This window comes from Pleuronectes platessa, chromosome 6 (assembly GCF_947347685.1).
Source record: "Pleuronectes platessa chromosome 6, fPlePla1.1, whole genome shotgun sequence".
Lineage (NCBI taxonomy): Eukaryota > Metazoa > Chordata > Actinopteri > Pleuronectiformes > Pleuronectidae > Pleuronectes > Pleuronectes platessa.
This window is the reverse complement of record NC_070631.1, coordinates 19129566-19156381: the sequence shown is the minus strand read 5'-3', so window position 1 is coordinate 19156381 and position 26816 is coordinate 19129566. Positions and strand designations below refer to the sequence as shown.

At 44.6% G+C, this 26816-nt stretch overlaps 1 protein-coding gene and 51 non-coding genes across 52 annotated transcripts in view; 1 reads left to right on the top strand and 51 right to left on the bottom strand.

Annotated features, from left to right (window-relative positions):
* sema3h (sema domain, immunoglobulin domain (Ig), short basic domain, secreted, (semaphorin) 3H) overlaps window positions 1-26816 on the top strand; it is a 180098-nt gene that overhangs the window by 96031 nt on the left and 57251 nt on the right. The window lies entirely within an intron of this gene.
* On the bottom strand, window positions 45-117 carry trnav-aac (transfer RNA valine (anticodon AAC)). Its single transcript has one exon. It is a non-coding gene; the product is annotated as a tRNA-Val (tRNA).
* Window positions 482-554, bottom strand: trnav-cac (transfer RNA valine (anticodon CAC)). The gene has a single exon. It is a non-coding gene; the product is annotated as a tRNA-Val (tRNA).
* Window positions 630-701, bottom strand: trnad-guc (transfer RNA aspartic acid (anticodon GUC)). Its single transcript has one exon. It is a non-coding gene; the product is annotated as a tRNA-Asp (tRNA).
* Window positions 1003-1074, bottom strand: trnad-guc (transfer RNA aspartic acid (anticodon GUC)). Its single transcript has one exon. It is a non-coding gene; the product is annotated as a tRNA-Asp (tRNA).
* On the bottom strand, window positions 1376-1447 carry trnad-guc (transfer RNA aspartic acid (anticodon GUC)). Its single transcript has one exon. It is a non-coding gene; the product is annotated as a tRNA-Asp (tRNA).
* trnar-ccu (transfer RNA arginine (anticodon CCU)) lies at window positions 1601-1673 on the bottom strand. The gene has a single exon. It is a non-coding gene; the product is annotated as a tRNA-Arg (tRNA).
* On the bottom strand, window positions 2387-2459 carry trnav-aac (transfer RNA valine (anticodon AAC)). Its single transcript has one exon. It is a non-coding gene; the product is annotated as a tRNA-Val (tRNA).
* On the bottom strand, window positions 2824-2896 carry trnav-cac (transfer RNA valine (anticodon CAC)). Its single transcript has one exon. It is a non-coding gene; the product is annotated as a tRNA-Val (tRNA).
* On the bottom strand, window positions 2972-3043 carry trnad-guc (transfer RNA aspartic acid (anticodon GUC)). Its single transcript has one exon. It is a non-coding gene; the product is annotated as a tRNA-Asp (tRNA).
* On the bottom strand, window positions 3345-3416 carry trnad-guc (transfer RNA aspartic acid (anticodon GUC)). The gene has a single exon. It is a non-coding gene; the product is annotated as a tRNA-Asp (tRNA).
* On the bottom strand, window positions 3718-3789 carry trnad-guc (transfer RNA aspartic acid (anticodon GUC)). Its single transcript has one exon. It is a non-coding gene; the product is annotated as a tRNA-Asp (tRNA).
* trnad-guc (transfer RNA aspartic acid (anticodon GUC)) lies at window positions 4091-4162 on the bottom strand. Its single transcript has one exon. It is a non-coding gene; the product is annotated as a tRNA-Asp (tRNA).
* On the bottom strand, window positions 4316-4388 carry trnar-ccu (transfer RNA arginine (anticodon CCU)). Its single transcript has one exon. It is a non-coding gene; the product is annotated as a tRNA-Arg (tRNA).
* Window positions 5102-5174, bottom strand: trnav-aac (transfer RNA valine (anticodon AAC)). Its single transcript has one exon. It is a non-coding gene; the product is annotated as a tRNA-Val (tRNA).
* On the bottom strand, window positions 5539-5611 carry trnav-cac (transfer RNA valine (anticodon CAC)). Its single transcript has one exon. It is a non-coding gene; the product is annotated as a tRNA-Val (tRNA).
* trnad-guc (transfer RNA aspartic acid (anticodon GUC)) lies at window positions 5687-5758 on the bottom strand. Its single transcript has one exon. It is a non-coding gene; the product is annotated as a tRNA-Asp (tRNA).
* On the bottom strand, window positions 6060-6131 carry trnad-guc (transfer RNA aspartic acid (anticodon GUC)). The gene has a single exon. It is a non-coding gene; the product is annotated as a tRNA-Asp (tRNA).
* Window positions 6433-6504, bottom strand: trnad-guc (transfer RNA aspartic acid (anticodon GUC)). The gene has a single exon. It is a non-coding gene; the product is annotated as a tRNA-Asp (tRNA).
* Window positions 6658-6730, bottom strand: trnar-ccu (transfer RNA arginine (anticodon CCU)). The gene has a single exon. It is a non-coding gene; the product is annotated as a tRNA-Arg (tRNA).
* On the bottom strand, window positions 7444-7516 carry trnav-aac (transfer RNA valine (anticodon AAC)). Its single transcript has one exon. It is a non-coding gene; the product is annotated as a tRNA-Val (tRNA).
* trnav-cac (transfer RNA valine (anticodon CAC)) lies at window positions 7881-7953 on the bottom strand. Its single transcript has one exon. It is a non-coding gene; the product is annotated as a tRNA-Val (tRNA).
* trnar-ccu (transfer RNA arginine (anticodon CCU)) lies at window positions 9972-10044 on the bottom strand. Its single transcript has one exon. It is a non-coding gene; the product is annotated as a tRNA-Arg (tRNA).
* trnav-aac (transfer RNA valine (anticodon AAC)) lies at window positions 10758-10830 on the bottom strand. Its single transcript has one exon. It is a non-coding gene; the product is annotated as a tRNA-Val (tRNA).
* Window positions 11195-11267, bottom strand: trnav-cac (transfer RNA valine (anticodon CAC)). Its single transcript has one exon. It is a non-coding gene; the product is annotated as a tRNA-Val (tRNA).
* trnad-guc (transfer RNA aspartic acid (anticodon GUC)) lies at window positions 11343-11414 on the bottom strand. Its single transcript has one exon. It is a non-coding gene; the product is annotated as a tRNA-Asp (tRNA).
* Window positions 11568-11640, bottom strand: trnar-ccu (transfer RNA arginine (anticodon CCU)). The gene has a single exon. It is a non-coding gene; the product is annotated as a tRNA-Arg (tRNA).
* Window positions 12354-12426, bottom strand: trnav-aac (transfer RNA valine (anticodon AAC)). The gene has a single exon. It is a non-coding gene; the product is annotated as a tRNA-Val (tRNA).
* Window positions 12791-12863, bottom strand: trnav-cac (transfer RNA valine (anticodon CAC)). The gene has a single exon. It is a non-coding gene; the product is annotated as a tRNA-Val (tRNA).
* trnad-guc (transfer RNA aspartic acid (anticodon GUC)) lies at window positions 12939-13010 on the bottom strand. Its single transcript has one exon. It is a non-coding gene; the product is annotated as a tRNA-Asp (tRNA).
* Window positions 13752-13824, bottom strand: trnav-aac (transfer RNA valine (anticodon AAC)). Its single transcript has one exon. It is a non-coding gene; the product is annotated as a tRNA-Val (tRNA).
* Window positions 14189-14261, bottom strand: trnav-cac (transfer RNA valine (anticodon CAC)). Its single transcript has one exon. It is a non-coding gene; the product is annotated as a tRNA-Val (tRNA).
* Window positions 14337-14408, bottom strand: trnad-guc (transfer RNA aspartic acid (anticodon GUC)). The gene has a single exon. It is a non-coding gene; the product is annotated as a tRNA-Asp (tRNA).
* Window positions 15150-15222, bottom strand: trnav-aac (transfer RNA valine (anticodon AAC)). Its single transcript has one exon. It is a non-coding gene; the product is annotated as a tRNA-Val (tRNA).
* On the bottom strand, window positions 15587-15659 carry trnav-cac (transfer RNA valine (anticodon CAC)). The gene has a single exon. It is a non-coding gene; the product is annotated as a tRNA-Val (tRNA).
* trnad-guc (transfer RNA aspartic acid (anticodon GUC)) lies at window positions 15735-15806 on the bottom strand. The gene has a single exon. It is a non-coding gene; the product is annotated as a tRNA-Asp (tRNA).
* Window positions 16108-16179, bottom strand: trnad-guc (transfer RNA aspartic acid (anticodon GUC)). The gene has a single exon. It is a non-coding gene; the product is annotated as a tRNA-Asp (tRNA).
* trnar-ccu (transfer RNA arginine (anticodon CCU)) lies at window positions 16333-16405 on the bottom strand. Its single transcript has one exon. It is a non-coding gene; the product is annotated as a tRNA-Arg (tRNA).
* On the bottom strand, window positions 17119-17191 carry trnav-aac (transfer RNA valine (anticodon AAC)). Its single transcript has one exon. It is a non-coding gene; the product is annotated as a tRNA-Val (tRNA).
* trnav-cac (transfer RNA valine (anticodon CAC)) lies at window positions 17556-17628 on the bottom strand. Its single transcript has one exon. It is a non-coding gene; the product is annotated as a tRNA-Val (tRNA).
* On the bottom strand, window positions 17704-17775 carry trnad-guc (transfer RNA aspartic acid (anticodon GUC)). Its single transcript has one exon. It is a non-coding gene; the product is annotated as a tRNA-Asp (tRNA).
* trnav-aac (transfer RNA valine (anticodon AAC)) lies at window positions 18517-18589 on the bottom strand. The gene has a single exon. It is a non-coding gene; the product is annotated as a tRNA-Val (tRNA).
* trnav-cac (transfer RNA valine (anticodon CAC)) lies at window positions 18954-19026 on the bottom strand. The gene has a single exon. It is a non-coding gene; the product is annotated as a tRNA-Val (tRNA).
* On the bottom strand, window positions 19102-19173 carry trnad-guc (transfer RNA aspartic acid (anticodon GUC)). Its single transcript has one exon. It is a non-coding gene; the product is annotated as a tRNA-Asp (tRNA).
* trnad-guc (transfer RNA aspartic acid (anticodon GUC)) lies at window positions 19475-19546 on the bottom strand. Its single transcript has one exon. It is a non-coding gene; the product is annotated as a tRNA-Asp (tRNA).
* trnar-ccu (transfer RNA arginine (anticodon CCU)) lies at window positions 19700-19772 on the bottom strand. The gene has a single exon. It is a non-coding gene; the product is annotated as a tRNA-Arg (tRNA).
* trnav-aac (transfer RNA valine (anticodon AAC)) lies at window positions 20486-20558 on the bottom strand. Its single transcript has one exon. It is a non-coding gene; the product is annotated as a tRNA-Val (tRNA).
* Window positions 20923-20995, bottom strand: trnav-cac (transfer RNA valine (anticodon CAC)). The gene has a single exon. It is a non-coding gene; the product is annotated as a tRNA-Val (tRNA).
* Window positions 21071-21142, bottom strand: trnad-guc (transfer RNA aspartic acid (anticodon GUC)). The gene has a single exon. It is a non-coding gene; the product is annotated as a tRNA-Asp (tRNA).
* Window positions 21884-21956, bottom strand: trnav-aac (transfer RNA valine (anticodon AAC)). Its single transcript has one exon. It is a non-coding gene; the product is annotated as a tRNA-Val (tRNA).
* On the bottom strand, window positions 22321-22393 carry trnav-cac (transfer RNA valine (anticodon CAC)). The gene has a single exon. It is a non-coding gene; the product is annotated as a tRNA-Val (tRNA).
* On the bottom strand, window positions 22469-22540 carry trnad-guc (transfer RNA aspartic acid (anticodon GUC)). Its single transcript has one exon. It is a non-coding gene; the product is annotated as a tRNA-Asp (tRNA).

Sequence of the window (26816 nt, the reverse complement as noted above, 5' to 3'; positions counted from 1 at the left end):
AGATGGGTCTTGAACCCTCTGGTGAGCTCCAGGAGAAAAACCTCTGTTTCCGCCCGGTCTCGAACCGGGGACCTTTCGCGTGTTAGGCGAACGTGATAACCACTACACTACGGAAACTGATTGTGACTTTGGAAGACAGACAGCGGAGCGGCTGGTCTAAGCTGAACAATACTTGGTTAGCTCCAGCTTTTGATCTAGTCTACATGCTACATGCTACCCGCTGTTGGCTGGTCATCATGAGGGCGAACTGCACTAATTCAAGCTCATAGTGGCCTTGATCATAAGATAATATGAATAAGCTACATGTGATAGCAGCTATATCATGTTTTATAAATGTACTGATACAGGCTCGTTCAACCACTATAACTATGACAAGCTTTTTTTTGTGCCTGTTAACGGATGACATATGTTACAAGCTAGCAGCTATAGTGACGAGCTAACGTTGACGGCACTTGTCAAGCAAGTGAAAACAAAGAATAAGTGTTTCCGCCCGGTTTCGAACCGGGGACCTTTCGCGTGTGAGGCGAACGTGATAACCACTACACTACGGAAACTGAGTCGACAGCAGTAGGTCGTGATCGGATGGTGTTGCATTAGTAAATATTGATTAAATAGGTTAAAGACTTATACTCCCCGTCGGGGAATCGAACCCCGGTCTTCCGCGTGACAGGCGGAGATACTGTCCACTATACTAACGAGGAGAGGTGAGAGGTGCCATGTGACCACGCCCACCCAATAATAAAACTGCCTCAATCACATCCTGGCAAAATAATTGTTAGCAGAGGAAATTATCAATCTCTTGGTTATGGGCCCAGCACGCATCCGCTGCTGTTAATCACCCTGTATGGGACTTGAACCCATACAGGCTGAAGCTTTCAGGTATTTAACCTCTTTAGGTCTTTGTATTGACAGTCGTTGGGTTAAACAGATAGGTCGTTGAAAACTCCACCAGCTCATGGGTCATTGGGTGTTACTTTAGTTAATATTGATTAAAGACTTATACTCCCCGTCGGGGAATCGAACCCCGGTCTTCCGCGTGACAGGCGGAGATACTGTCCACTATACTAACGAGGAGAGGTGAGAGGTGCCATGTGACCACGCCCACCCAATAATAAAACTGCCTCAATCACATCCTGGCAAAATAATTGTTAGCAGAGGAAATTATCAATCTCTTGGTTATGGGCCCAGCACGCATCCGCTGCTGTTAATCACCCTGTATGGGACTTGAACCCATACAGGCTGAAGCTTTCAGGTATTTAACCTCTTTAGGTCTTTGTATTGACAGTCGTTGGGTTAAACAGATAGGTCGTTGAAAACTCCACCAGCTCATGGGTCATTGGGTGTTACTTTAGTTAATATTGATTAAAGACTTATACTCCCCGTCGGGGAATCGAACCCCGGTCTTCCGCGTGACAGGCGGAGATACTGTCCACTATACTAACGAGGAGAGGTGAGAGGTGCCATGTGACCACGTCCACCCAATCAAAAAACTGCCTCAATCACTTCCTGGCAAAATTATTGTTAGCAGAGGATAGTTTCGATCTATCGACCTCTGGGTTATGGGCCCAGCACGCTTCCGCTGCGCCACTCTGCTCTTAATCACCCCAGATGGGACTTGAACCCACAATCCCTGGCTTAGGAGGCCAGTGCCTTATCCATTAGGCCACTGGGGCCCGATTGGATGCGTTTTTCCACCTAATTTCTCTTGAAAACATGGCGCTATAGAGTGATATGTGCATAGGCAACTTGGTTTGCTTGTGTTTTTTGTAGACATTTTGCCTCTCATCCAAAAGGCTTGTTCACCTCTAACTGGAAGCTTTCAGGTATTTAACCTCTTAAGGTCTTTGTGTTGACAGTCGTTGGGTTAAACAGATAGGTCATTAACACCTCGAACAGCTCTTGGGTCATTGGGGTCTCCCGAGTTTAGGTGTGAACGCTATGGTTACCTACTAGTCATAGACCCAACTTGATACTGTGTGAATCATTAGAGTCACAGGACTTGGGGTGTGGTTGGGAATTGACTTGTCTGGGAAAAGATTTAGGACTGAAGTGTAGGTGGCTGACCCACAGAGGTTAAATAACAGAAATCTCCCTTAATCAGTTAGAAAAAAAAGAACCATTTTGGATTGGAAATGAACAACTTTAAGAAACACAAGCAGGACAGTCTCTATCTACGCTGTCAAGGAGGTACTGTATTAAACAGCTGTAGTCTCTCTTTGTGAAATATTTACTGACAATCACATCCTGGTAAAACATTGCTAGCAGAGGATAGTTTCGATCTATCGACCACTGGGTTATGGGCCCAGCTTGTTCCGCTGCCCCAATCTGCTGTTAATCACCCCAGATGGGTCTTGAACCCTCTGGTGAGCTCCAGGAGAAAAACCTCTGTTTCCGCCCGGTCTCGAACCGGGGACCTTTCGCGTGTTAGGCGAACGTGATAACCACTACACTACGGAAACTGATTGTGACTTTGGAAGACAGACAGCGGAGCGGCTGGTCTAAGCTGAACAATACTTGGTTAGCTCCAGCTTTTGATCTAGTCTACATGCTACATGCTACCCGCTGTTGGCTGGTCATCATGAGGGCGAACTGCACTAATTCAAGCTCATAGTGGCCTTGATCATAAGATAATATGAATAAGCTACATGTGATAGCAGCTATATCATGTTTTATAAATGTACTGATACAGGCTCGTTCAACCACTATAACTATGACAAGCTTTTTTTTGTGCCTGTTAACGGATGACATATGTTACAAGCTAGCAGCTATAGTGACGAGCTAACGTTGACGGCACTTGTCAAGCAAGTGAAAACAAAGAATAAGTGTTTCCGCCCGGTTTCGAACCGGGGACCTTTCGCGTGTGAGGCGAACGTGATAACCACTACACTACGGAAACTGAGTCGACAGCAGTAGGTCGTGATCGGATGGTGTTGCATTAGTAAATATTGATTAAATAGGTTAAAGACTTATACTCCCCGTCGGGGAATCGAACCCCGGTCTTCCGCGTGACAGGCGGAGATACTGTCCACTATACTAACGAGGAGAGGTGAGAGGTGCCATGTGACCACGCCCACCCAATAATAAAACTGCCTCAATCACATCCTGGCAAAATAATTGTTAGCAGAGGAAATTATCAATCTCTTGGTTATGGGCCCAGCACGCATCCACTGCTGTTAATCACCCTGTATGGGACTTGAACCCATACAGGCTGAAGCTTTCAGGTATTTAACCTCTTTAGGTCTTTGTATTGACAGTCGTTGGGTTAAACAGATAGGTCGTTGAAAACTCCACCAGCTCATGGGTCATTGGGTGTTACTTTAGTTAATATTGATTAAAGACTTATACTCCCCGTCGGGGAATCGAACCCCGGTCTTCCGCGTGACAGGCGGAGATACTGTCCACTATACTAACGAGGAGAGGTGAGAGGTGCCATGTGACCACGCCCACCCAATAATAAAACTGCCTCAATCACATCCTGGCAAAATAATTGTTAGCAGAGGAAATTATCAATCTCTTGGTTATGGGCCCAGCACGCATCCGCTGCTGTTAATCACCCTGTATGGGACTTGAACCCATACAGGCTGAAGCTTTCAGGTATTTAACCTCTTTAGGTCTTTGTATTGACAGTCGTTGGGTTAAACAGATAGGTCGTTGAAAACTCCACCAGCTCATGGGTCATTGGGTGTTACTTTAGTTAATATTGATTAAAGACTTATACTCCCCGTCGGGGAATCGAACCCCGGTCTTCCGCGTGACAGGCGGAGATACTGTCCACTATACTAACGAGGAGAGGTGAGAGGTGCCATGTGACCACGCCCACCCAATAATAAAACTGCCTCAATCACATCCTGGCAAAATAATTGTTAGCAGAGGAAATTATCAATCTCTTGGTTATGGGCCCAGCACGCATCCGCTGCTGTTAATCACCCTGTATGAGACTTGAACCCATACAGGCTGAAGCTTTCAGGTATTTAACCTCTTTAGGTCTTTGTATTGACAGTCGTTGGGTTAAACAGATAGGTCGTTGAAAACTCCACCAGCTCATGGGTCATTGGGTGTTACTTTAGTTAATATTGATTAAAGGCTTATACTCCCCGTCGGGGAATCGAACCCCGGTCTTCCGCGTGACAGGCGGAGATACTGTCCACTATACTAACGAGGAGAGGTGAGAGGTGCCATGTGACCACGCCCACCCAATAATAAAACTGCCTCAATCACTTCCTGGCAAAATTATTGTTAGCAGAGGATAGTTTCGATCTATCGACCTCTGGGTTATGGGCCCAGCACGCTTCCGCTGCGCCACTCTGCTCTTAATCACCCCAGATGGGACTTGAACCCACAATCCCTGGCTTAGGAGGCCAGTGCCTTATCCATTAGGCCACTGGGGCCCGATTGGATGCGTTTTTCCACCTAATTTCTCTTGAAAACATGGCGCTATAGAGTGATATGTGCATAGGCAACTTGGTTTGCTTGTGTTTTTTGTAGACATTTTGCCTCTCATCCAAAAGGCTTGTTCACCTCTAACTGGAAGCTTTCAGGTATTTAACCTCTTAAGGTCTTTGTGTTGACAGTCGTTGGGTTAAACAGATAGGTCATTAACACCTCGAACAGCTCTTGGGTCATTGGGGTCTCCCGAGTTGAGGTGTGAACGCTATGGTTACCTACTAGTCATAGACCCAACTTGATACTGTGTGAATCATTAGAGTCACAGGACTTGGGGTGTGGTTGGGAATTGACTTGTCTGGGAAAAGATTTAGGACTGAAGTGTAGGTGGCTGACCCACAGAGGTTAAATAACAGAAATATCCCTTAATCAGTTAGAAAAAAAAGAACCATTTTGGATTGGAAATGAACAACTTTAAGAAACACAAGCAGGACAGTCTCTATCTACGCTGTCAAGGAGGTACTGTATTAAACAGCTGTAGTCTCTCTTTGTGAAATATTTACTGACAATCACATCCTGGTAAAACATTGCTAGCAGAGGATAGTTTCGATCTATCGACCACTGGGTTATGGGCCCAGCTTGTTCCGCTGCCCCAATCTGCTGTTAATCACCCCAGATGGGTCTTGAACCCTCTGGTGAGCTCCAGGAGAAAAACCTCTGTTTCCGCCCGGTCTCGAACCGGGGACCTTTCGCGTGTTAGGCGAACGTGATAACCACTACACTACGGAAACTGATTGTGACTTTGGAAGACAGACAGCGGAGCGGCTGGTCTAAGCTGAACAATACTTGGTTAGCTCCAGCTTTTGATCTAGTCTACATGCTACATGCTACCCGCTGTTGGCTGGTCATCATGAGGGCGAACTGCACTAATTCAAGCTCATAGTGGCCTTGATCATAAGATAATATGAATAAGCTACATGTGATAGCAGCTATATCATGTTTTATAAATGTACTGATACAGGCTCGTTCAACCACTATAACTATGACAAGCTTTTTTTTGTGCCTGTTAACGGATGACATATGTTACAAGCTAGCAGCTATAGTGACGAGCTAACGTTGACGGCACTTGTCAAGCAAGTGAAAACAAAGAATAAGTGTTTCCGCCCGGTTTCGAACCGGGGACCTTTCGCGTGTGAGGCGAACGTGATAACCACTACACTACGGAAACTGAGTCGACAGCAGTAGGTCGTGATCGGATGGTGTTGCATTAGTAAATATTGATTAAATAGGTTAAAGACTTATACTCCCCGTCGGGGAATCGAACCCCGGTCTTCCGCGTGACAGGCGGAGATACTGTCCACTATACTAACGAGGAGAGGTGAGAGGTGCCATGTGACCACGCCCACCCAATAATAAAACTGCCTCAATCACATCCTGGCAAAATAATTGTTAGCAGAGGAAATTATCAATCTCTTGGTTATGGGCCCAGCACGCATCCGCTGCTGTTAATCACCCTGTATGGGACTTGAACCCATACAGGCTGAAGCTTTCAGGTATTTAACCTCTTTAGGTCTTTGTATTGACAGTCGTTGGGTTAAACAGATAGGTCGTTGAAAACTCCACCAGCTCATGGGTCATTGGGTGTTACTTTAGTTAATATTGATTAAAGACTTATACTCCCCGTCGGGGAATCGAACCCCGGTCTTCCGCGTGACAGGCGGAGATACTGTCCACTATACTAACGAGGAGAGGTGAGAGGTGCCATGTGACCACGCCCACCCAATAATAAAACTGCCTCAATCACATCCTGGCAAAATAATTGTTAGCAGAGGAAATTATCAATCTCTTGGTTATGGGCCCAGCACGCATCCGCTGCTGTTAATCACCCTGTATGGGACTTGAACCCATACAGGCTGAAGCTTTCAGGTATTTAACCTCTTTAGGTCTTTGTATTGACAGTCGTTGGGTTAAACAGATAGGTCGTTGAAAACTCCACCAGCTCATGGGTCATTGGGTGTTACTTTAGTTAATATTGATTAAAGACTTATACTCCCCGTCGGGGAATCGAACCCCGGTCTTCCGCGTGACAGGCGGAGATACTGTCCACTATACTAACGAGGAGAGGTGAGAGGTGCCATGTGACCACGTCCACCCAATCAAAAAACTGCCTCAATCACTTCCTGGCAAAATTATTGTTAGCAGAGGATAGTTTCGATCTATCGACCTCTGGGTTATGGGCCCAGCACGCTTCCGCTGCGCCACTCTGCTCTTAATCACCCCAGATGGGACTTGAACCCACAATCCCTGGCTTAGGAGGCCAGTGCCTTATCCATTAGGCCACTGGGGCCCGATTGGATGCGTTTTTCCACCTAATTTCTCTTGAAAACATGGCGCTATAGAGTGATATGTGCATAGGCAACTTGGTTTGCTTGTGTTTTTTGTAGACATTTTGCCTCTCATCCAAAAGGCTTGTTCACCTCTAACTGGAAGCTTTCAGGTATTTAACCTCTTAAGGTCTTTGTGTTGACAGTCGTTGGGTTAAACAGATAGGTCATTAACACCTCGAACAGCTCTTGGGTCATTGGGGTCTCCCGAGTTTAGGTGTGAACGCTATGGTTACCTACTAGTCATAGACCCAACTTGATACTGTGTGAATCATTAGAGTCACAGGACTTGGGGTGTGGTTGGGAATTGACTTGTCTGGGAAAAGATTTAGGACTGAAGTGTAGGTGGCTGACCCACAGAGGTTAAATAACAGAAATCTCCCTTAATCAGTTAGAAAAAAAAGAACCATTTTGGATTGGAAATGAACAACTTTAAGAAACACAAGCAGGACAGTCTCTATCTACGCTGTCAAGGAGGTACTGTATTAAACAGCTGTAGTCTCTCTTTGTGAAATATTTACTGACAATCACATCCTGGTAAAACATTGCTAGCAGAGGATAGTTTCGATCTATCGACCACTGGGTTATGGGCCCAGCTTGTTCCGCTGCCCCAATCTGCTGTTAATCACCCCAGATGGGTCTTGAACCCTCTGGTGAGCTCCAGGAGAAAAACCTCTGTTTCCGCCCGGTCTCGAACCGGGGACCTTTCGCGTGTTAGGCGAACGTGATAACCACTACACTACGGAAACTGATTGTGACTTTGGAAGACAGACAGCGGAGCGGCTGGTCTAAGCTGAACAATACTTGGTTAGCTCCAGCTTTTGATCTAGTCTACATGCTACATGCTACCCGCTGTTGGCTGGTCATCATGAGGGCGAACTGCACTAATTCAAGCTCATAGTGGCCTTGATCATAAGATAATATGAATAAGCTACATGTGATAGCAGCTATATCATGTTTTATAAATGTACTGATACAGGCTCGTTCAACCACTATAACTATGACAAGCTTTTTTTTGTGCCTGTTAACGGATGACATATGTTACAAGCTAGCAGCTATAGTGACGAGCTAACGTTGACGGCACTTGTCAAGCAAGTGAAAACAAAGAATAAGTGTTTCCGCCCGGTTTCGAACCGGGGACCTTTCGCGTGTGAGGCGAACGTGATAACCACTACACTACGGAAACTGAGTCGACAGCAGTAGGTCGTGATCGGATGGTGTTACATTAGTAAATATTGATTAAATAGGTTAAAGACTTATACTCCCCGTCGGGGAATCGAACCCCGGTCTTCCGCGTGACAGGCGGAGATATATGGAGGACCATACATGACTTAAGTAAAAATAAATAAATAAATAAATGTATAAATAAAAACAGAAATAAATAAATAAATGAATAAATAAAAATGGAAATAAATAAATAAATACAGAAATAAATAAATAACTATGTTAATACCAAGAGAAATGTCAAAATAAATGTCTTAAATATATTTGCACATTTATTTATTCCCTGATACATTTCCTTTTCATTTGCAGTGTCCTTATGCTAATGAGAAAGGCGGGCCTAACCGCAGTCTCATGCAGGATTGGTCACAGGAGTGTAATGATCCAGCCCTACGTCTGCCTCTCAATGCTGGTGTCCAGTAGCTGTTTGCAGCGTTGAGCCAGTTCACACTTAAAATTAACTAGTTCAAGTTCAGAGGGTTAGTTAAGGTTATTTTTTATTGGGATGATTTAGCTGTCAGTAGTCCTGACTGTGAGCGTCACGTGTTGTACTGAGCACAAGGAGCGAGCCGAGAGGAGAAGGAGGAAACAGAAACTCCAGCTCGGTACAAACCACCTGCAGCCTCTGCTCTGATCATGAAGCCGCTGATCTCTGAGCAGATGTGACCAGAGAAACTCTGTGTTTCCACTGTTCTACAAAGTCACTGACCGGCTGCTTCACGGTGAAGAGCTCAAGTCTCAGTCACTGCCCGTGTCTCTGAGCGAGTGTGTGGAGCAGCGCAGGGGCTGTGTGTGTGTAGCTCAGTTGACCAATCCTGCTCGAGACTGAGGTTGGGCCCGCCTTTCTCATTAGCATAAGGACACTGAAATCGAAAAATAAAAGTTGGAATAAATGTGGAAATAAATAAATAAATGTGGAAATAAATGCAGAATTAAATAAATCAATGTGTTAAACTTATTTCCACATTTATTTATTTATTTCCACTTTTATTCCAACTTTTATTTATTTCCACATTTATTTATTTCCACATTTCAGTGTCCTTATGCTAATGAGAAAGGCGGGCCTAACCTCAGGATTGGTCAACTGAGCTACACACACACACAGCCCGCTCCGTCACACACTCGCTCAGAGACACGGGCAGTGACTGAGACTTGAGCTTTTCACCGTGAAACAGCCGCTCAGTGACTTTGTAGAACAGTGGAAACACAGAGTTTCTCTGGTCACATCTGATCAGAGATCAGCGGCTTCATGATCAGAGCAGAAGCTGCAGGTGGTTTGTAACGAGCTGGAGTTTCTGTTTCCTCCTTCTCCTCTCGGCTCGCTCCTTGTGCTCAGTACAACACGAGACGTGACGCTCACAGTCAGGACTACTGACAGCTAAATCATCCCAATAAAAAATAACCTTAACTAACCCTCTGAACTTGAACTAGTTCATTTTAAGTGTGAACTGGCTCAACGCTGCAAACAGCTACTGGACACCAGCATTGAGAGGCAGACGTAGGGCTGGATCATTACACTCTTGTGACCAATCCTGCATGAGACTGCGGTTAGGCCCGCCTTTCTCATTAGCATAAGGACACTGCAAATGAAAAGGAAATGTATCAGGGAATAAATAAATGTGCAAATATATTTAAGACATTTATTTTGACATTTCTTTTGGTATTAACATATTTATTTATTTATTTCTGTATTTATTTGTTTATTTCCTTTTTTATTTATTTATTTATTTATTTATTTCTGTATTTATTTATACATTTATTTATTTATTTATTTTTACTTATGTCATGTATGGTCCTCCATAGAGATACTGTCCACTATACTAACGAGGAGAGGTGAGAGGTGCCATGTGACCACGCCCACCCAATAATAAAACTGCCTCAATCACTTCCTGGCAAAATTATTGTTAGCAGAGGATAGTTTCGATCTATCGACCTCTGGGTTATGGGCCCAGCACGCTTCCGCTGCGCCACTCTGCTCTTAATCACCCCAGATGGGACTTGAACCCACAATCCCTGGCTTAGGAGGCCAGTGCCTTATCCATTAGGCCACTGGGGCCCGATTGGATGCGTTTTTCCACCTAATTTCTCTTGAAAACATGGCGCTATAGAGTGATATGTGCATAGGCAACTTGGTTTGCTTGTGTTTTTTGTAGACATTTTGCCTCTCATCCAAAAGGCTTGTTCACCTCTAACTGGAAGCTTTCAGGTATTTAACCTCTTAAGGTCTTTGTGTTGACAGTCGTTGGGTTAAACAGATAGGTCATTAACACCTCGAACAGCTCTTGGGTCATTGGGGTCTCCCGAGTTTAGGTGTGAACGCTATGGTTACCTACTAGTCATAGACCCAACTTGATACTGTGTGAATCATTAGAGTCACAGGACTTGGGGTGTGGTTGGGAATTGACTTGTCTGGGAAAAGATTTAGGACTGAAGTGTAGGTGGCTGACCCACAGAGGTTAAATAACAGAAATCTCCCTTAATCAGTTAGAAAAAAAAGAACCATTTTGGATTGGAAATGAACAACTTTAAGAAACACAAGCAGGACAGTCTCTATCTACGCTGTCAAGGAGGTACTGTATTAAACAGCTGTAGTCTCTCTTTGTGAAATATTTAGTGACAATCACATCCTGGTAAAACATTGCTAGCAGAGGATAGTTTCGATCTATCGACCACTGGGTTATGGGCCCAGCTTGTTCCGCTGCCCCAATCTGCTGTTAATCACCCCAGATGGGTCTTGAACCCTCTGGTGAGCTCCAGGAGAAAAACCTCTGTTTCCGCCCGGTCTCGAACCGGGGACCTTTCGCGTGTTAGGCGAACGTGATAACCACTACACTACGGAAACTGATTGTGACTTTGGAAGACAGACAGCGGAGCGGCTGGTCTAAGCTGAACAATACTTGGTTAGCTCCAGCTTTTGATCTAGTCTACATGCTACATGCTACCCGCTGTTGGCTGGTCATCATGAGGGCGAACTGCACTAATTCAAGCTCATAGTGGCCTTGATCATAAGATAATATGAATAAGCTACATGTGATAGCAGCTATATCATGTTTTATAAATGTACTGATAGAGGCTCGTTCAACCACTATAACTATGACAAGCTTTTTTTTGTGCCTGTTAACGGATGACATATGTTACAAGCTAGCAGCTATAGTGACGAGCTAACGTTGACGGCACTTGTCAAGCAAGTGAAAACAAAGAATAAGTGTTTCCGCCCGGTTTCGAACCGGGGACCTTTCGCGTGTGAGGCGAACGTGATAACCACTACACTACGGAAACTGAGTCGACAACAGTAGGTCGTGATCGGATGGTGTTACATTAGTAAATATTGATTAAATAGGTTAAAGACTTATACTCCCCGTCGGGGAATCGAACCCCGGTCTTCCGCGTGACAGGCGGAGATATTGTCCACTATACTAACGAGGAGAGGTGAGAGGTGCCATGTGACCACGTCCACCCAATCATAAAACTGCCTCAATCACTTCCTGGCAAAATTATTGTTAGCAGAGGATAGTTTCGATCTATCGACCTCTGGGTTATGGGCCCAGCACGCTTCCGCTGCGCCACTCTGCTCTTAATCACCCCAGATGGGACTTGAACCCACAATCCCTGGCTTAGGAGGCCAGTGCCTTATCCATTAGGCCACTGGGGCCCGATTGGATGCGTTTTTCCACCTAATTTCTCTTGAAAACATGGCGCTATAGAGTGATATGTGCATAGGCAACTTGGTTTGCTTGTGTTTTTTGTAGACATTTTGCCTCTCATCCAAAAGGCTTGTTCACCTCTAACTGGAAGCTTTCAGGTATTTAACCTCTTAAGGTCTTTGTGTTGACAGTCGTTGGGTTAAACAGATAGGTCATTAACACCTCGAACAGCTCTTGGGTCATTGGGGTCTCCCGAGTTGAGGTGTGAACGCTATGGTTACCTACTAGTCATAGACCCAACTTGATACTGTGTGAATCATTAGAGTCACAGGACTTGGGGTGTGGTTGGGAATTGACTTGTCTGGGAAAAGATTTAGGACTGAAGTGTAGGTGGCTGACCCACAGAGGTTAAATAACAGAAATCTCCCTTAATCAGTTAGAAAAAAAAGAACCATTTTGGATTGGAAATGAACAACTTTAAGAAACACAAGCAGGACAGTCTCTATCTACGCTGTCAAGGAGGTACTGTATTAAACAGCTGTAGTCTCTCTTTGTGAAATATTTACTGACAATCACATCCTGGTAAAACATTGCTAGCAGAGGATAGTTTCGATCTATCGACCACTGGGTTATGGGCCCAGCTTGTTCCGCTGCCCCAATCTGCTGTTAATCACCCCAGATGGGTCTTGAACCCTCTGGTGAGCTCCAGGAGAAAAACCTCTGTTTCCGCCCGGTCTCGAACCGGGGACCTTTCGCGTGTTAGGCGAACGTGATAACCACTACACTACGGAAACTGATTGTGACTTTGGAAGACAGACAGCGGAGCGGCTGGTCTAAGCTGAACAATACTTGGTTAGCTCCAGCTTTTGATCTAGTCTACATGCTACATGCTACCCGCTGTTGGCTGGTCATCATGAGGGCGAACTGCACTAATTCAAGCTCATAGTGGCCTTGATCATAAGATAATATGAATAAGCTACATGTGATAGCAGCTATATCATGTTTTATAAATGTACTGATACAGGCTCGTTCAACCACTATAACTATGACAAGCTTTTTTTTGTGCCTGTTAACGGATGACATATGTTACAAGCTAGCAGCTATAGTGACGAGCTAACGTTGACGGCACTTGTCAAGCAAGTGAAAACAAAGAATAAGTGTTTCCGCCCGGTTTCGAACCGGGGACCTTTCGCGTGTGAGGCGAACGTGATAACCACTACACTACGGAAACTGAGTCGACAGCAGTAGGTCGTGATCGGATGGTGTTACATTAGTAAATATTGATTAAATAGGTTAAAGACTTATACTCCCCGTCGGGGAATCGAACCCCGGTCTTCCGCGTGACAGGCGGAGATACTGTCCACTATACTAACAAGGAGAGGTGAGAGGTGCCATGTGACCACGCCCACCCAATAATAAAACTGCCTCAATCACATCCTGGCAAAATAATTGTTAGCAGAGGAAATTATCAATCTCTTGGTTATGGGCCCAGCACGCATCCGCTGCTGTTAATCACCCTGTATGGGACTTGAACCCATACAGGCTGAAGCTTTCAGGTATTTAACCTCTTTAGGTCTTTGTATTGACAGTCGTTGGGTTAAACAGATAGGTCATTAACACCTCGAACAGCTCTTGGGTCATTGGGGTCTCCCGAGTTGAGGTGTGAACGCTATGGTTACCTACTAGTCATAGACCCAACTTGATACTGTGTGAATCATTAGAGTCACAGGACTTGGGGTGTGGTTGGGAATTGACTTGTCTGGGAAAAGATTTAGGACTGAAGTGTAGGTGGCTGACCCACAGAGGTTAAATAACAGAAATCTCCCTTAATCAGTTAGAAAAAAAAGAACCATTTTGGATTGGAAATGAACAACTTTAAGAAACACAAGCAGGACAGTCTCTATCTACGCTGTCAAGGAGGTACTGTATTAAACAGCTGTAGTCTCTCTTTGTGAAATATTTACTGACAATCACATCCTGGTAAAACATTGCTAGCAGAGGATAGTTTCGATCTATCGACCACTGGGTTATGGGCCCAGCTTGTTCCGCTGCCCCAATCTGCTGTTAATCACCCCAGATGGGTCTTGAACCCTCTGGTGAGCTCCAGGAGAAAAACCTCTGTTTCCGCCCGGTCTCGAACCGGGGACCTTTCGCGTGTTAGGCGAACGTGATAACCACTACACTACGGAAACTGATTGTGACTTTGGAAGACAGACAGCGGAGCGGCTGGTCTAAGCTGAACAATACTTGGTTAGCTCCAGCTTTTGATCTAGTCTACATGCTACATGCTACCCGCTGTTGGCTGGTCATCATGAGGGCGAACTGCACTAATTCAAGCTCATAGTGGCCTTGATCATAAGATAATATGAATAAGCTACATGTGATAGCAGCTATATCATGTTTTATAAATGTACTGATACAGGCTCGTTCAACCACTATAACTACGACAAGCTTTTTTTTGTGCTTGTTAACGGATGACATATGTTACAAGCTAGCAGCTATAGTGACGAGCTAACGTTGACGGCACTTGTCAAGCAAGTGAAAACAAAGAATAAGTGTTTCCGCCCGGTTTCGAACCGGGGACCTTTCGCGTGTGAGGCGAACGTGATAACCACTACACTACGGAAACTGAGTCGACAGCAGTAGGTCGTGATCGGATGGTGTTACATTAGTAAATATTGATTAAATAGGTTAAAGACTTATACTCCCCGTCGGGGAATCGAACCCCGGTCTTCCGCGTGACAGGCGGAGATACTGTCCACTATACTAACAAGGAGAGGTGAGAGGTGCCATGTGACCACGCCCACCCAATAATAAAACTGCCTCAATCACATCCTGGCAAAATAATTGTTAGCAGAGGAAATTATCAATCTCTTGGTTATGGGCCCAGCACGCATCCGCTGCTGTTAATCACCCTGTATGGGACTTGAACCCATACAGGCTGAAGCTTTCAGGTATTTAACCTCTTTAGGTCTTTGTATTGACAGTCGTTGGGTTAAACAGATAGGTCATTAACACCTCGAACAGCTCTTGGGTCATTGGGGTCTCCCGAGTTGAGGTGTGAACGCTATGGTTACCTACTAGTCATAGACCCAACTTGATACTGTGTGAATCATTAGAGTCACAGGACTTGGGGTGTGGTTGGGAATTGACTTGTCTGGGAAAAGATTTAGGACTGAAGTGTAGGTGGCTGACCCACAGAGGTTAAATAACAGAAATCTCCCTTAATCAGTTAGAAAAAAAAGAACCATTTTGGATTGGAAATGAACAACTTTAAGAAACACAAGCAGGACAGTCTCTATCTACGCTGTCAAGGAGGTACTGTATTAAACAGCTGTAGTCTCTCTTTGTGAAATATTTACTGACAATCACATCCTGGTAAAACATTGCTAGCAGAGGATAGTTTCGATCTATCGACCACTGGGTTATGGGCCCAGCTTGTTCCGCTGCCCCAATCTGCTGTTAATCACCCCAGATGGGTCTTGAACCCTCTGGTGAGCTCCAGGAGAAAAACCTCTGTTTCCGCCCGGTCTCGAACCGGGGACCTTTCGCGTGTTAGGCGAACGTGATAACCACTACACTACGGAAACTGATTGTGACTTTGGAAGACAGACAGCGGAGCGGCTGGTCTAAGCTGAACAATACTTGGTTAGCTCCAGCTTTTGATCTAGTCTACATGCTACATGCTACCCGCTGTTGGCTGGTCATCATGAGGGCGAACTGCACTAATTCAAGCTCATAGTGGCCTTGATCATAAGATAATATGAATAAGCTACATGTGATAGCAGCTATATCATGTTTTATAAATGTACTGATACAGGCTCGTTCAACCACTATAACTACGACAAGCTTTTTTTTGTGTTTGTTAACGGATGACATATGTTACAAGCTAGCAGCTATAGTGACGAGCTAACGTTGACGGCACTTGTCAAGCAAGTGAAAACAAAGAATAAGTGTTTCCGCCCGGTTTCGAACCGGGGACCTTTCGCGTGTGAGGCGAACGTGATAACCACTACACTACGGAAACTGAGTCGACAGCAGTAGGTCGTGATCGGATGGTGTTACATTAGTAAATATTGATTAAATAGGTTAAAGACTTATACTCCCCGTCGGGGAATCGAACCCCGGTCTTCCGCGTGACAGGCGGAGATACTGTCCACTATACTAACGAGGAGAGGTGAGAGGTGCCATGTGACCACGCCCACCCAATAATAAAACTGCCTCAATCACATCCTGGCAAAATAATTGTTAGCAGAGGAAATTATCAATCTCTTGGTTATGGGCCCAGCACGCATCCGCTGCTGTTAATCACCCTGTATGGGACTTGAACCCATACAGGCTGAAGCTTTCAGGTATTTAACCTCTTTAGGTCTTTGTATTGACAGTCGTTGGGTTAAACAGATAGGTCGTTGAAAACTCCACCAGCTCATGGGTCATTGGGTGTTACTTTAGTTAATATTGATTAAAGGCTTATACTCCCCGTCGGGGAATCGAACCCCGGTCTTCCGCGTGACAGGCGGAGATACTGTCCACTATACTAACGAGGAGAGGTGAGAGGTGCCATGTGACCACGTCCACCCAATCATAAAACTGCCTCAATCACTTCCTGGCAAAAGTATTGTTAGCAGAGGATAGTTTCGATCTATCGACCTCTGGGTTATGGGCCCAGCACGCTTCCGCTGCGCCACTCTGCTCTTAATCACCCCAGATGGGACTTGAACCCACAATCCCTGGCTTAGGAGGCCAGTGCCTTATCCATTAGGCCACTGGGGCCCGATTGGATGCGTTTTTCCACCTAATTTCTCTTGAAAACATGGCGCTATAGAGTGATATGTGCATAGGCAACTTGGTTTGCTTGTGTTTTTTGTAGACATTTTGCCTCTCATCCAAAAGGCTTGTTCACCTCTAACTGGAAGCTTTCAGGTATTTAACCTCTTAAGGTCTTTGTGTTGACAGTCGTTGGGTTAAACAGATAGGTCATTAACACCTCGAACAGCTCTTGGGTCATTGGGGTCTCCCGAGTTTAGGTGTGAACGCTATGGTTACCTACTAGTCATAGACCCAACTTGATACTGTGTGAATCATTAGAGTCACAGGACTTGGGGTGTGGTTGGGAATTGACTTGTCTGGGAAAAGATTTAGGACTGAAGTGTAGGTGGCTGACCCACAGAGGTTAAATAACAGAAATCTCCCTTAATCAGTTAGAAAAAAAAGAACCATTTTGGATTGGAAATGAACAACTTTAAGAAACACAAGCAGGACAGTCTCTATCTACGCTGTCAAGGGGGTACTGTATTAAACAGCTGTAGTCTCTCTTTGTGAAATATTTACTGACAATCACATCCTGGTAAAACATTGCTAGCAGAGGATAGTTTCGATCTATCGACCACTGGGTTATGGGCCCAGCTTGTTCCGCTGCCCCAATCTGCTGTTAATCACCCCAGATGGGTCTTGAACCCTCTGGTGAGCTCCAGGAGAAAAACCTCTGTTTCCGCCCGGTCTCGAACCGGGGACCTTTCGCGTGTTAGGCGAACGTGATAACCACTACACTACGGAAACTGATTGTGACTTTGGAAGACAGACAGCGGAGCGGCTGGTCTAAGCTGAACAATACTTGGTTAGCTCCAGCTTTTGATCTAGTCTACATGCTACATGCTACCCGCTGTTGGCTGGTCATCATGAGGGCGAACTGCACTAATTCAAGCTCATAGTGGCCTTGATCATAAGATAATATGAATAAGCTACATGTGATAGCAGCTATATCATGTTTTATAAATGTACTGATACAGGCTCGTTCAACCACTATAACTATGACAAGCTTTTTTTTGTGCCTGTTAACGGATGACATATGTTACAAGCTAGCAGCTATAGTGACGAGCTAACGTTGACGGCACTTGTCAAGCAAGTGAAAACAAAGAATAAGTGTTTCCGCCCGGTTTCGAACCGGGGACCTTTCGCGTGTGAGGCGAACGTGATAACCACTACACTACGGAAACTGAGTCGACAGCAGTAGGTCGTGATCGGATGGTGTTACATTAGTAAATATTGATTAAATAGGTTAAAGACTTATACTCCCCGTCGGGGAATCGAACCCCGGTCTTCCGCGTGACAGGCGGAGATACTGTCCACTATACTAACAAGGAGAGGTGAGAGGTGCCATGTGACCACGCCCACCCAATAATAAAACTGCCTCAATCACATCCTGGCAAAATAATTGTTAGCAGAGGAAATTATCAATCTCTTGGTTATGGGCCCAGCACGCATCCGCTGCTGTTAATCACCCTGTATGGGACTTGAACCCATACAGGCTGAAGCTTTCAGGTATTTAACCTCTTTAGGTCTTTGTATTGACAGTCGTTGGGTTAAACAGATAGGTCATTAACACCTCGAACAGCTCTTGGGTCATTGGGGTCTCCCGAGTTGAGGTGTGAACGCTATGGTTACCTACTAGTCATAGACCCAACTTGATACTGTGTGAATCATTAGAGTCACAGGACTTGGGGTGTGGTTGGGAATTGACTTGTCTGGGAAAAGATTTAGGACTGAAGTGTAGGTGGCTGACCCACAGAGGTTAAATAACAGAAATCTCCCTTAATCAGTTAGAAAAAAAAGAACCATTTTGGATTGGAAATGAACAACTTTAAGAAACACAAGCAGGACAGTCTCTATCTACGCTGTCAAGGAGGTACTGTATTAAACAGCTGTAGTCTCTCTTTGTGAAATATTTACTGACAATCACATCCTGGTAAAACATTGCTAGCAGAGGATAGTTTCGATCTATCGACCACTGGGTTATGGGCCCAGCTTGTTCCGCTGCCCCAATCTGCTGTTAATCACCCCAGATGGGTCTTGAACCCTCTGGTGAGCTCCAGGAGAAAAACCTCTGTTTCCGCCCGGTCTCGAACCGGGGACCTTTCGCGTGTTAGGCGAACGTGATAACCACTACACTACGGAAACTGATTGTGACTTTGGAAGACAGACAGCGGAGCGGCTGGTCTAAGCTGAACAATACTTGGTTAGCTCCAGCTTTTGATCTAGTCTACATGCTACATGCTACCCGCTGTTGGCTGGTCATCATGAGGGCGAACTGCACTAATTCAAGCTCATAGTGGCCTTGATCATAAGATAATATGAATAAGCTACATGTGATAGCAGCTATATCATGTTTTATAAATGTACTGATACAGGCTCGTTCAACCACTATAACTACGACAAGCTTTTTTTTGTGCTTGTTAACGGATGACATATGTTACAAGCTAGCAGCTATAGTGACGAGCTAACGTTGACGGCACTTGTCAAGCAAGTGAAAACAAAGAATAAGTGTTTCCGCCCGGTTTCGAACCGGGGACCTTTCGCGTGTGAGGCGAACGTGATAACCACTACACTACGGAAACTGAGTCGACAGCAGTAGGTCGTGATCGGATGGTGTTACATTAGTAAATATTGATTAAATAGGTTAAAGACTTATACTCCCCGTCGGGGAATCGAACCCCGGTCTTCCGCGTGACAGGCGGAGATACTGTCCACTATACTAACGAGGAGAGGTGAGAGGTGCCATGTGACCACGCCCACCCAATAATAAAACTGCCTCAATCACATCCTGGCAAAATAATTGTTAGCAGAGGAAATTATCAATCTCTTGGTTATGGGCCCAGCACGCATCCGCTGCTGTTAATCACCCTGTATGGGACTTGAACCCATACAGGCTGAAGCTTTCAGGTATTTAACCTCTTTAGGTCTTTGTATTGACAGTCGTTGGGTTAAACAGATAGGTCGTTGAAAACTCCACCAGCTCATGGGTCATTGGGTGTTACTTTAGTTAATATTGATTAAAGGCTTATACTCCCCGTCGGGGAATCGAACCCCGGTCTTCCGCGTGACAGGCGGAGATACTGTCCACTATACTAACGAGGAGAGGTGAGAGGTGCCATGTGACCACGTCCACCCAATCATAAAACTGCCTCAATCACTTCCTGGCAAAATTATTGTTAGCAGAGGATAGTTTCGATCTATCGACCTCTGGGTTATGGGCCCAGCACGCTTCCGCTGCGCCACTCTGCTCTTAATCACCCCAGATGGGACTTGAACCCACAATCCCTGGCTTAGGAGGCCAGTGCCTTATCCATTAGGCCACTGGGGCCCGATTGGATGCGTTTTTCCACCTAATTTCTCTTGAAAACATGGCGCTATAGAGTGATATGTGCATAGGCAACTTGGTTTGCTTGTGTTTTTTGTAGACATTTTGCCTCTCATCCAAAAGGCTTGTTCACCTCTAACTGGAAGCTTTCAGGTATTTAACCTCTTAAGGTCTTTGTGTTGACAGTCGTTGGGTTAAACAGATAGGTCATTAACACCTCGAACAGCTCTTGGGTCATTGGGGTCTCCCGAGTTGAGGTGTGAACGCTATGGTTACCTACTAGTCATAGACCCAACTTGATACTGTGTGAATCATTAGAGTCACAGGACTTGGGGTGTGCTTGGGAATTGACTTGTCTGGGAAAAGATTTAGGACTGAAGTGTAGGTGGCTGACCCACAGAGGTTAAATAACAGAAATCTCCCTTAATCAGTTAGAAAAAAAAGAACCATTTTGGATTGGAAATGAACAACTTTAAGAAACACAAGCAGGACAGTCTCTATCTACGCTGTCAAGGAGGTACTGTATTAAACAGCTGTAGTCTCTCTTTGTGAAATATTTACTGACAATCACATCCTGGTAAAACATTGCTAGCAGAGGATAGTTTCGATCTATCGACCACTGGGTTATGGGCCCAGCTTGTTCCGCTGCCCCAATCTGCTGTTAATCACCCCAGATGGGTCTTGAACCCTCTGGTGAGCTCCAGGAGAAAAACCTCTGTTTCCGCCCGGTCTCGAACCGGGGACCTTTCGCGTGTTAGGCGAACGTGATAACCACTACACTACGGAAACTGATTGTGACTTTGGAAGACAGACAGCGGAGCGGCTGGTCTAAGCTGAACAATACTTGGTTAGCTCCAGCTTTTGATCTAGTCTACATGCTACATGCTACCCGCTGTTGGCTGGTCATCATGAGGGCGAACTGCACTAATTCAAGCTCATAGTGGCCTTGATCATAAGATAATATGAATAAGCTACATGTGATAGCAGCTATATCATGTTTTATAAATGTACTGATACAGGCTCGTTCAACCACTATAACTATGACAAGCTTTTTTTTGTGCCTGTTAACGGATGACATATGTTACAAGCTAGCAGCTATAGTGACGAGCTAACGTTGACGGCACTTGTCAAGCAAGTGAAAACAAAGAATAAGTGTTTCCGCCCGGTTTCGAACCGGGGACCTTTCGCGTGTGAGGCGAACGTGATAACCACTACACTACGGAAACTGAGTCGACAGCAGTAGGTCGTGATCGGATGGTGTTACATTAGTAAATATTGATTAAATAGGTTAAAGACTTATACTCCCCGTCGGGGAATCGAACCCCGGTCTTCCGCGTGACAGGCGGAGATACTGTCCACTATACTAACAAGGAGAGGTGAGAGGTGCCATGTGACCACGCCCACCCAATAATAAAACTGCCTCAATCACATCCTGGCAAAATAATTGTTAGCAGAGGAAATTATCAATCTCTTGGTTATGGGCCCAGCACGCATCCGCTGCTGTTAATCACCCTGTATGGGACTTGAACCCATACAGGCTGAAGCTTTCAGGTATTTAACCTCTTTAGGTCTTTGTATTGACAGTCGTTGGGTTAAACAGATAGGTCATTAACACCTCGAACAGCTCTTGGGTCATTGGGGTCTCCCGAGTTGAGGTGTGAACGCTATGGTTACCTACTAGTCATAGACCCAACTTGATACTGTGTGAATCATTAGAGTCACAGGACTTGGGGTGTGGTTGGGAATTGACTTGTCTGGGAAAAGATTTAGGACTGAAGTGTAGGTGGCTGACCCACAGAGGTTAAATAACAGAAATCTCCCTTAATCAGTTAGAAAAAAAAGAACCATTTTGGATTGGAAATGAACAACTTTAAGAAACACAAGCAGGACAGTCTCTATCTACGCTGTCAAGGAGGTACTGTATTAAACAGCTGTAGTCTCTCTTTGTGAAATATTTACTGACAATCACATCCTGGTAAAACATTGCTAGCAGAGGATAGTTTCGATCTATCGACCACTGGGTTATGGGCCCAGCTTGTTCCGCTGCCCCAATCTGCTGTTAATCACCCCAGATGGGTCTTGAACCCTCTGGTGAGCTCCAGGAGAAAAACCTCTGTTTCCGCCCGGTCTCGAACCGGGGACCTTTCGCGTGTTAGGCGAACGTGATAACCACTACACTACGGAAACTGATTGTGACTTTGGAAGACAGACAGCGGAGCGGCTGGTCTAAGCTGAACAATACTTGGTTAGCTCCAGCTTTTGATCTAGTCTACATGCTACATGCTACCCGCTGTTGGCTGGTCATCATGAGGGCGAACTGCACTAATTCAAGCTCATAGTGGCCTTGATCATAAGATAATATGAATAAGCTACATGTGATAGCAGCTATATCATGTTTTATATTTGTACTGATACAGGCTCGTTCAACCACTATAACTATGACAAGCTTTTTTTTGTGCCTGTTAACGGATGACATATGTTACAAGCTAGCAGCTATAGTGACGAGCTAACGTTGACGGCACTTGTCAAGCAAGTGAAAACAAAGAATAAGTGTTTCCGCCCGGTTTCGAACCGGGCACCTTTCGCGTGTGAGGCGAACGTGATAACCACTACACAACGGAAACTGAGTCGACAGCAGTAGGTCGTGATCGGATGGTGTTACATTAGTAAATATTGATTAAATAGGTTAAAGACTTATACTCCCCGTCGGGGAATCGAACCCCGGTCTTCCGCGTGACAGGCGGAGATACTGTCCACTATACTAACGAGGAGAGGTGAGAGGTGCCATGTGACCACGCCCACCCAATAAAAACAAGCAGGACAGTCTCTATCTACGCTGTCAAGGAGGTACTGTATTAAACAGCTGTAGTCTCTCTTTGTGAAATATTTAGTGACAATCACATCCTGGTAAAACATTGCTAGCAGAGGATAGTTTCGATCTATCGACCACTGGGTTATGGGCCCAGCTTGTTCCGCTGCCCCAATCTGCTGTTAATCACCCCAGATGGGTCTTGAACCCTCTGGTGAGCTCCAGGACAAAAAAACATCTGTTTTTGAACCAGGGACCTTCTGCGTGTTCGGCCAGTGGATTTAACTTTTAATTATCATGAATTCTCTTTGTAAAATATTTTCTGATAATCACACCCTTGTCAAACACTGTTTGCGGAGATTAGTTTTGATCAGTCCACCTCCAGTTTATGGGCCCAGCACACTTATATGTGCCAATATAAGCATTAATATCAATGACATCCTGAATTGTAATTTACAAGGCAATTTGGGCAATAACACTGCCAGGAGCCTCTTTCCCTCTTTTGGCTCAGACTACTTTTTTCTTAATATTTAATTACTTCTCTTTTTAATGATGATTTTTTGATACATTTCTAATTTAACAGACCATAAACCGAAAATATTGTTGACATATTAGTGTTTCGCAATTTCCTAAACATTATTGAAACGTTCGTTGATACATTTCATCTTTACTGTAAGTTTAGGATCATATTTACTGTAGCATGCAAAAAAAAATCTGCTGTCTAAGGGTTTGTTTCTTTTTTTTAAATACCTGGATGGACAACATCTGGATCTGTTCAATAGTCCAAGAGGACTCTCCCTACCCATGTCTAAGTGCCCCTGAGCAAGGCACCTTAGTCCCCCAACACCTGCTCCCCTGGTGCCGTGATAGGCTGCCCACTTCTCTGTGTGTCCTGCTGTGTTCACCAGATGGGTCAAAAGTAGAGGATAAATTATCCACCATTTGCATGTCGTGTGTCTGTTTATGTGTGTGGGACCAATAAATGTATCTTGTATCTTGTATCTTGTTCTTCCCCACGTTTGTTACATTAAATATCTGAGTTCATCGAAAAGTTGAATTGCCTATTATAGTTTAAATGTAATGGCCGAGTGTGAAGCGGCTGGGATGAGGATCAGCACCGCTAAATCTGAGGCCATGACTCTTAGCAGGAAACCGATGGATTGCTTACTCCGGGTAGGAAATGAGTCCTTAGCCCAAGTGAAGGAGTTCAAGTACCTCGGGGTCTTGTTCGCAAGTGAGGGTACTATGGAGCGTGAGATTGGCCGGAGAATCGGAGCAGCGGGGGCGGTATTGCGTTCGCTTTACCGCACCGTTGTAACGAAAAGAGAGCTGAGCCGCAAGGCAAAGCTCTCGATCTAACGGTCGATCTTCGTTCCTATCCTCACCTATGGTCATGAGGGCTGGGTGATGACCGAAAGGACGAGATCGCGGGTACAAGCGGCCGAGATGAGTTTTCTCAGAAGGGTGGCTGGCGTCTCCCTTAGGGATAGGGTGAGAAGCTCAGCCATCCGTGAGGAACTCAGATTAGAGCCGCTGCTCCTGTACTTAGAAAGGAGTCAGCTGAGGTGGTTCGGGCATCTGGTAAGGATGCCCACTGGGCGCCTTCCTTGGGAGGTGTTTCAGGCACGTCCAGTGGGGAGGAGACCTCGGGGAAGACCCAGGACTAGGTGGAGAGATTATATCTCAACACTGTCCTGGGAACGCCTCGGGATCCCCCCGTCAGAGTTGGTCAATGTGGCCCGGGAAAGGGAAGTCTGGGGCCCCCTGCTTGAGCTGCTCCCCCCGCGACCCGACCCCGGATAAGCGGACGAAAATGAGATGAGAGTTTAAATGTATGTATCCATGTCAGTAGAAACATTTTTACAAAAACATTGAGCTCAAATTAGCACATAAGCACATTCTGGCATCATCATCATACAGTTGTATATGTTGCTGAAATCAAGCACCTGCTAGTTAATAGACAGTTTGAGCTGTTAAGAGGGGCCCTTACATTGTCTCAGAGATTTGTTGTGACTGGTGAGGTTTAATCAGACCTGGGATCAGACAGCTTTAAAAACTTAAATACATGTCTGATTACCTTTTAACTCTTATCTCTTTCTCAATGACTAAATTATCCCAGTTACTCTCTCAAACTTCATGTCACCCAGGTGCAGCAGTGGGCTAACACCCCCCCCCCCACACACACACACACACACACAAAGAGGGAATTGAGTCCATTATCTCAGCAATTCAGTAAATAGTAGAGTGATTTTCTTGATGACAGATGGCAGTTTGAGATATCCTCTCTGTACCACACGCTCACAGAAAACAAACACATACACTCTTTTATAGAGTTTTGTAAGCACACAGACAGGCATTATTGTTTTCAAACTTTCAAAAACAACAAACACACTGAACTCCTAAATTGCTTCCAACTTTGTGCTACTTTTTCCTTTGGAATCAAGACAATTGTATTTGACTCTTGCTTGGCTCTCGCTCAACCACATTTGAGGATCTTTGTATAAAGTTGGATTCAACTTTGTCAACTGTCCCCTTTTGTAGTGCACTGTTTTTTGAATCTTTAAAGTCAGCCGGGGGCGCAGGGCTGCAAAGCAATGAATATCCTCAATTAATAGTGGCTGTCACTGTCCAAGCTTTTTAAATCTATGTGTGTGAATGGTCTGTTTCTTTCCCATTCACTTCTCAACTCATTTTGGATTTCATTTGAATGAACTATTTGAGAATAGTTTCCCCTTTTATGGCTGCTAGTGAGCTAGAACTAAAACTTTTGTTCCAGCCACAAAAAGATAAGAAATCAAACAGTGAAATGTGTCTTAACATTGTGCTCGAAACTACCTATTTGCTGTATTATTATGTTTTTTATGTTCTGAGTGTGTGAATGTATCTGCTAGGGTTAGGTTTTAGGGGTTAGGGGTTGGGGTTTAGGGTTAGTAGTCAACAAAAAGCTCCAACAATTATTTATAGATGCAAAAATAACAGTTGTTCCTTTACAGCTGTATATGTCAACACAAAATGATGAAATCTCAATTTCATCATTTTAGTGGACGGGGTCATTTCAGGCACAATTAAGTGTATTTTAAAAATCCAATTTAAAGAAACAGGAAAGTATTTCTAAATTAAACAAATTAAACTAGGAAGTAAGCAATGGTCACACTGTCATTTTGTCGTTTTTTAATTATAGATTATTCTGTTGCATTTGCACTTGCATTTGGGTTTGTTTCTAAAAGTAAACAAATATTATTTAGACCTAAACAAATCATCTCAGGAACAGATCATTATGTCGCTGTACTTTATAATTTGTAATTATGCAGTATTTCATATGGACTTTATTTAAAGAATTTGTTCCTTGTCTAAATCCTGTACCAGACTTAAATATAGGCTGTCTGCAGTTAATTTAAATAAAGGTTCTTGGTGTTTGTGGTATCCTCCTTGTTCTGTGGCTCACCTTTCCTTTCCCCCTCTGTACTAATAAAGTATAAAATCCTTCAGAGCCATATTTATCCAGAGCCATTATTAATTTATTCTTTCAGATCTGTTTCTATCTAGGCCAGTGCTTTCCAGGCTCTGGGCTGGGGATGTTGCTGAGATGTGGATTTCACTGAGATGATTATCTGGTACAGAATCAAGTTAATCTGTTTTATTAATATTAACTGCACCAGTCCCCAAACGCTGACACTACCATTGTTTGTGACTGCTGAAGTTAAATGCCAAACTTCTGAAAAAACTCAAGCAAGACAACTGTCTTTTCTGGACCTGATTGTGCGGGTTACTTACATTCAAAATTAGCAAAATATAAAGTTGTGCTTTAACTTAGGTAAGCAGGGTGTTTCTTGCGATGGGAATTGCAAGGAGGCCTCCTCCGTTAAATTGCGTGCCGCCTCCGCCTCCCAACAAAATCTGAGTACAGTGGAAACATATAGCAATCAGGTTTGTCTTGGGCCAAATTCATCACTGTAAGCTTAAGATCAGTATAAAAGAATTGAGTAGCTTCTGTATGATAGTAACGGAACTTGAGGAAAGGTAAAAGCGCACACACACACACATACACACACACACACACACACACACACAGACACACCCACACAAACACACACACACACACACACACACACACACACACACTCACTCCCTGACTCCCTGCTCGCTGCTCTCTCTCTCTCTGTCTCTGTCTCTCTGTCTTTCTCTCTCTCTCTTGGCAGTGCACAGTGCAAATGATAGAGACACAGAGAGGAGCAGTA